This window comes from Lepus europaeus, chromosome 2 (genome assembly GCF_033115175.1).
Source record: "Lepus europaeus isolate LE1 chromosome 2, mLepTim1.pri, whole genome shotgun sequence".
Classification (NCBI taxonomy): Eukaryota; Metazoa; Chordata; class Mammalia; order Lagomorpha; family Leporidae; genus Lepus; species Lepus europaeus.
Genome location: NC_084828.1, coordinates 3,144,985 through 3,151,776, shown reverse-complemented (window position 1 = coordinate 3,151,776; position 6,792 = coordinate 3,144,985).

Below are 6,792 nucleotides of genomic sequence, written 5' to 3'. Positions count from 1 at the left end.
CGCTTCCCGAAGGGACTGAGTTCCGGGAAATTGCAAGGCGCGGGCCGTAGTCCCCGTCGAGGGTGCCCCGGGGGGTGAAGACCCGGGGCCTGGAGGTGCACCTGTTAACCCCGCGCTCAGACAGCCGAGGGTGCCTGCCAGGCCCCCTCACCGGAAGTCGTGCCTGGCACCCAGACCTGGAGTATTCGCCCGTGCGAGTGGCAGGGACCTTCTGTCTCTCCCTCTCTAACTCTACCTCTCAAATATTTGTGAAGTTTTAAATATTGATTCTGGGGCTGGCACTGTGCCTGCAGCGCCCGCATCCCGTGTGGGCACTGTTAGAGTCCCGGCTGCTCCACTTCCCAGCCAGCTTCCTGCTGTGCGCCTGGGAGGCCGGCGCAGGGCGGCCCTGCACCTGCGTGGGGGACCTGAAGGAGCTCCGGGCCTGGATTCCGTCTGGCCGAGCCCTGGCCATTGCGGACATTTGGGGAGTGGATCAGTGGATGGATGAAACGTCTCTCACTTTCCCTCTCTCTCTGTCGCTCCCCCATTCTCTCTCTCTCTGTAACTCTACCTTTCAAATAAATCTTTTTAAAAATGTGTTTACTTACGAGGCGGAGCAGCCGAGAGAGGGCGAGGCAGAAAGAGCTCTTCCGTCCTCTGGTTCACCCCCCTCGTGGCCGCAGCAGCTGGGTCTGGGCCAGGCCAAAGTCAGGCCAGGAACTCCCACTGGGTCGGTCTCCCACGTGGGTGCTGGGGCCCAAGCACTTGGACCATCCTCTGCTGCTTTCCCAGGCGCATTATCAAGAAGCAAAAAATTTTTTAGAGATCTGTTTATTTATTTGAAAGAGTTATATAGAGAAGGAGAAGCAGAGAGAGACAGAGAGAGAGGTCTTCCATCCGCTGGTTCACTCTGGCCACAATGGTCAGAGCTGTGCCGATCCAAAGCCAGGAGCCGGGAGCTTCTTCCGGGTCTCCCACACGGGTGCAGGGGCCCAAGGACCTGGGCCATCGTCCACTGCTTTCCCAGGCCACAGCAGAGAGCTGGATTGGAAGTAGAGCAGCCGGGACTGGAACCTGTGCCCACATGGGATGCCGACGCTGCAGGCGGTGGCTTTACCTGCTGCACCACAGCGCTGGCCCTGGGACTGGTTTTTATGAACAATTACAAGTTCAGGTTTTTACTTTTCTTTCTTTTTTCCACAATCTTGACAGTATGCGATCCATGGTGACCCAGTAGGATGCAGGTGGTGTAAATATTGCTGACTCCACAGGCCGAGTGCACGCCAGGTCAGCGCTGCCGACAGATGAGAGGTGTCCTGAGCTCCGTTCCCGGCAGGGGCTGAACTAACATTTGTTTGTTTGTTTGTTTGTGACAGGCAGAGTGGATAGTGAGAGAGACAGAGAGAAAGGTCTTCCTTTGCCGTTGGTTCACCCTCCAATGGCCGCTGCGGCCGGCGCACCGCGCTGATCCGATGGCAAGAGCCAGGTGCTTCTCCTGGTCTCCCATGCGGGTGCAGGGCCCAAGGACTTGGGCCATCCTCCACTGCACTCCCGGGCCACAGCAGAGAGCTGGCCTGGAAGAGGGGCAACCGGGACAGAATCCGGCGCCCCAACCGGGACTAGAACCCGGTGTGCCGGCGCCGCAAGGCGGAGGATTAGCCTGTTAAGCCACGGTGCTGGCCTGAATTAACGTTTTCACCTAAGTAGGTTTACTCCCATCCTAAGCCCATAGAGTATATACATTTTTTTTTAACTTGGGAGGTAGAGTTACAGACAGTGAGAGGCAGAGACACAGAGAGAGAGGGAGGTCTTCCATCCGCTGGTTCACTCCCCAAATGGCCACAATGGCCAGAGCTGCACTGATCCAAAGCCAGGAGCCAGGAGCTTCTTCCTGGTCTCCTGTGGTGGAGTGAGAAGGCCATGCCAGATGGCTGCTGGCAAGCCAGCTCAGTTACTCAGGAATGGCTTCAAAACCCACCTGGTTAGGGCATGAAGCGCCCCTTGACCGGATTGGCTGCCTTGGCTATACGAGCTGCTGTACCAACTGAAATAAACGAGTCTGTGGGCTGCTCGCCTCTGGCCCGTTTTCACCCGACTCCCGGGGTCTGTGTGGTGACTCCACGCCTCTTGCCCCCACCATGCTCCTCCTTTCAGAACGAATCCACAGCGACAGTCTCCCACGCGGGTGCAGGGCCCAAGCACTTGGGCCATCTTCTGCTGCTTTCCCAGGCCACAGCAGAGAGCTGGATCGGAAGAGGGGTGCCGCGGACCGGCTCTCGCGGAGTCTCAGACCGAGGGAGAACGAGGGGACGAAGAGCCAGGAGAGTCAGAAATCGGCGGGGAAATGACAGACAGACACACACGTTATGCATATGTTACTGCTGCGATTTATTGTAGTAAGGCTTGGGTTTATATAGTAAAGAACAATGCTGCAGGCAAATGTAAAACTTTTATCACAAAGGTTGACAAAATGAGTTAAAACAATGATGTCATATGAGTGGTTTTATGAGGAACATAGTGGGGACACTGTTTTTAGACAATTTACGGAGGATGAGAATTGACCTTTGGCTTAGTTTCGTTTACTGAGGATGAGAATTGACCTTTGGCTTAGTTTTCGTTTTTTGAACTGTTTAGGGGAATAACTGTCCAAGGTTTTGCTTGCCCTCTAGGTACCTGGAGATAACCTCTGAGTAACCTTAACATTTTTCTGTTACTACAATGGGAACCTAATGATATGTTTTGACTTGCATTCCTGGCTTACAGGAAACTTCTTTTTCTTGATTTTTTAGTTTCTGAGAATTATGAGGGTAAGTAGTAAAGTGTAAACACAGCTGGTAGATAATGCATAATGAGATCATCAGCAGAGCAGAGACACGGTGTCCCCAAAAATTAGCAAGGACAGTCTTCGGCTTCCCTAAGGTGAGTCGGGGGTCATTACAACCGTAGACTGCACAGGAATCGCCTGAGGCTAAACTCCACAGAGCGCTCACCCCAAAACCCTGCAGCCTTAGACCTCCGACGCAGCAACATTTTGCCACGCGGGTATCACAGCTGTGGACGTGGCAGAGGGGCAACCGAGACTTGAACCGGTGCCCATATGGGATGCCGGTGCCAGGTGGAGGAATAACCTACTGCGCCACGGCGCCAGCCCGAGTATATACATTTAAACATGAGCCAGCTGGCACCGCAGCTCACTAGGCCGGCAATGTGGCTCACTAAGCTAATCCTCCGCCTTGCGGTGCCGCACCCCAGGTTCTAGTCCCAGTCGGGGCACCGGATTCTGTCCCAGTTGCCCCTCTTCGAGGCCAACTCTCTGCTGTGGCCAGGGACTGCAGTGGAGGATGGCCCAAGTGCTTGGGCCCTGCACCTGCATGGGAGACCAGGAGAAGCACCTGGCTCCTGCCTTCGGATCAGCGTGGTGCGCCAGCCGCAGCGGCCATTGGAGGGTGAACCAACGGCAAAGGAAGACCTTTCTGTCTCTCTCTCACTAGCCATTCTGCCTGTAAAAAATAAATAAATAAACACGAGAGACAAAATGCAAGATGTGTGAAAGGTAACAGGAGGCTTTGTTTCCCTCCATTATCACGATGGATTTGTGACTCTAGGAGGCTGAACTGGTGCATTTGGCCCCAGCACCCACGTGGGAGACCCGGATGGGGTTCCAGGTTCCTGGCTTCAGCCTGGCCCAGCGCAGGTGCAGAGGATCTGTCTGTGTGTTGCGGTAGCCCCGGCTGTGTCTCCGGCAGAGTGTGCGATGGTGGCTGTCGGCACCTGTGCCTAAGAGCCCTTCCCCCACAGCCTCCTGGCTTTGTTTATGTTTGTGTTGGGATCGACACAAGCTCTCCATTTGGGTTTTGGCAGTCTCCGCATTGGCTTCACCACGAAAGGAGGCCTCATCTAAGCGGGGTCATCCAGGCTTGGTGTTTGTGGCCGGCTTCTTTCAGAGCGGAGCGGGGAGCGCGGGCTGCCTCATTGCTCCCGTTGGACGAATGGGCCACGTTTGTTTACTCACTTGTCAGCTCCTGGGCATTCTGGGCACCTCTACCTTTGGGCTGCTCTGACTGTGAACTTGAGTCCTGCCGTGGCCTAAGCCGGCCGGGACACCCACGCTGACCTGGCCCACAGGGGGCGGGACCTCGCAACAAACCAAGGAAACACAAGCCGGGCTGGGAACACCTGGACTTTAAGGACCAACCTTGATGTCCTATTTTTAAAAAATAATAATAATAATGTATAGATCTGAAAGGCGGAGTTAGAGTGAGAACAAGAGAGAGAAAAGGAAGACTGTTCCATCTGCTGGTTCACTTCCCAAATGGTTGCAAGAGCCAGGGCCGGACCAAGCTGAAGCCAGGAGCCTGGAGCTCCGTCTGGGTTGCCCACATGGGTACGGGGCCCAAGCACTTGGGCCCATCCTTTGCTGCTCTCCCAGGCATTAGCTGGGAGCTGGATCGGAAGAGGAGCAGCCGGGACTCGAACCCATGCTCTAAGATGTGATGTAATTGCTTGTAAGATCTCAGCGTGGTTCTGATTGAACGACTTATGCTGTCTCTGCCCTGGGGTTGGAAGCGGCTGCTTCCCCTGAAGGCACCACTGCTCAAGGAGTTTTTATAGGATCGTGTGTTCTCTTTAGAGGGAATACTGTTGTGTTTTTGTTGTTGTTGTTGTTGGTTTTTTGTTTTTTGTTTTTTGTTTTTTTTTTTGATAGGCAGAGTTAGACAGTGAGAGACAGAGAGAAAGGTCTTCTTTCCATTGGTTCACCCCCCAAATGGCTGCTAAGGCCAGAACTATGCCGATCCGAAGCCAGGAGCCAGGTGCTCCCTCCTGGTCTCCCATGCAGGTGCAGGGCCCAAGCACTTGGGCCATCCTCCACTGCCTTCCCGGGCCACAGCAGAGAGCTGGCCTGGAAGAGGAGCAACCAGGACTAGAACCCGGTGCCCACATGGGATGCCGGTGCCACAGGCGGAGGATTAACCAAGTGAGCCGCAGCACCGGCCCCAGAGGGAATACTTTCCCTCTCTTCACATCTCCAAGGCCAGGTGAATACGCGTCTTGTAATGAGACTTTTAGTTGCACTCAGAGTCTCCGCCGTGACGTTATTAACTTAGATGGCTCTGAAGAAATGACTGAATTAAGACGAACCCCAAACATACAGACGGGATGTGGAGATGCAGACCCCTGTGTTGCATGGTGACGTGTTCAGCACGTGTGTGGCCAGGTGGCCACAGGCACAGGTGGGTCCCCTCCCTCTGGGATGGGGCCACGGTCAGCTGGAACAAGCTGCGTGCTGGCTCTGTACCAAGACAAGACACCTGGGGGAGGAGACCTGCAAGAACTCGTGACTTCCCAGCAAGCTCCCCGCCGGCCTTTGCTCCTTCTCTCTCCCCGGACACAGTGAGCTCCCCCTCGTCTCTCCAAGCCTGTGGGAGGGCCTAACTCTGTGCTGGGTGTAACAGCCACGGCTCCACAGGCCGCTGTCTGGAGGGGAAAGTTGTGGCTGGTGCTCATCCAACTGGACGGGGCCGTGTGCCCTGGTGCAGCGGGCCGTCAGGACCACGGCCCATCCTGGGGGAGCCAGTACGAGGTTCTGATCAGAGTGCCCAGGGCGTCCGAGGACTCGTAGACCGGCTTAATCCAGGTATAAAACGAAGACGGCACCGAGTGGTGCGGAAAGGCGAGGCGGGAGCTGTGGGACGCCACCCGGTGCTGTATTTCCCTGACAGGCTTGGCTGAGCCCGGCGCGGCCACGAAGTGTCTCAGGCCAAAGCAGGTCCACGGCCAAGCTGGCTTTGCCATCGTCGTAACTCAGCAGCTCTGAACCTGGACCAACGGCTCAGCTCCCAGAGCCTGGAGGATGCCACGATGTGAGACCTGCCTCCCCTCCCCCCACCAGCACCCCTCCACCACCCTGCCCTGGGCCTAGCACATGGGGTCCAGGCTGTGGCTCCCAGGGAGGGGCAGGGGCGGAAGGCTCCAGTCTGCTTCCACCTGCGGGCACTGCTCCCCAGCCCTAGCCACAGTAAATGCCTCGCTTTCTGCTTCCTGGTGGTTCTGAGTCCATCCTTGGTGGGGCGGTGGGCTGGGCGGGCTTGCACACCCATCACTGGTGAAGCTGTTCTGATGCGTCCTTGGTGGGGCGGTGGGCTGGGTGGGCTTGCACACCCATCACTGGTGAATCTGTTCTGATCCGTCCTCGGTGGGGCGGTGGGCTGGGCGGGCTTGCACACCCATCAGTGGTGAAGCTGTTCTGTCCTCGGTGGGGCGGTGGGCTGGGCGGGCTTGCACACCCATCAGTGGTGAAGCTGTTCTGTCCTCGGTGGGGCGGTGGGCTGGGCGGGCTTGCACACCCATCACTGGTGAAGCTGTTCTGTCCTCGGTGGGGCGGTGGGCTGGGCGGGCTTGCACACCCATCAGTGGTGAAGCTGTTCTGTCCTCGGTGGGGCGGTGAGCTGGGCGGGCTTTACACCCATCAGTGGTGAAGCTGTTCTGTTCTGTCCTCGGTGGGGCGGTGGGCTGGGCGGGCTTGCACACCCATCACTGGTGAAGCTGTTCTGTTCTGTCCTCGGTGGGGCGGTGGGCTGGGCGGGCTTGCACACCCATCACTGGTGAATCTGTTCTGATCCGTCCTCGGTGGGGCGGTGGGCTGGGCGGGCTTGCACACCCATCAGTGGTGAAGCTGTTCTGTCCTCGGTGGGGCGGTGGGCTGGGCGGGCTTGCACACCCATCACTGAAGCTGTTCTGTTCTGTCCTTGGTGGGGCGGTGGGCTGGGCGGGCTTGCACACCCAACAGTGGTGAAGCTGTTCTGTCCTTGG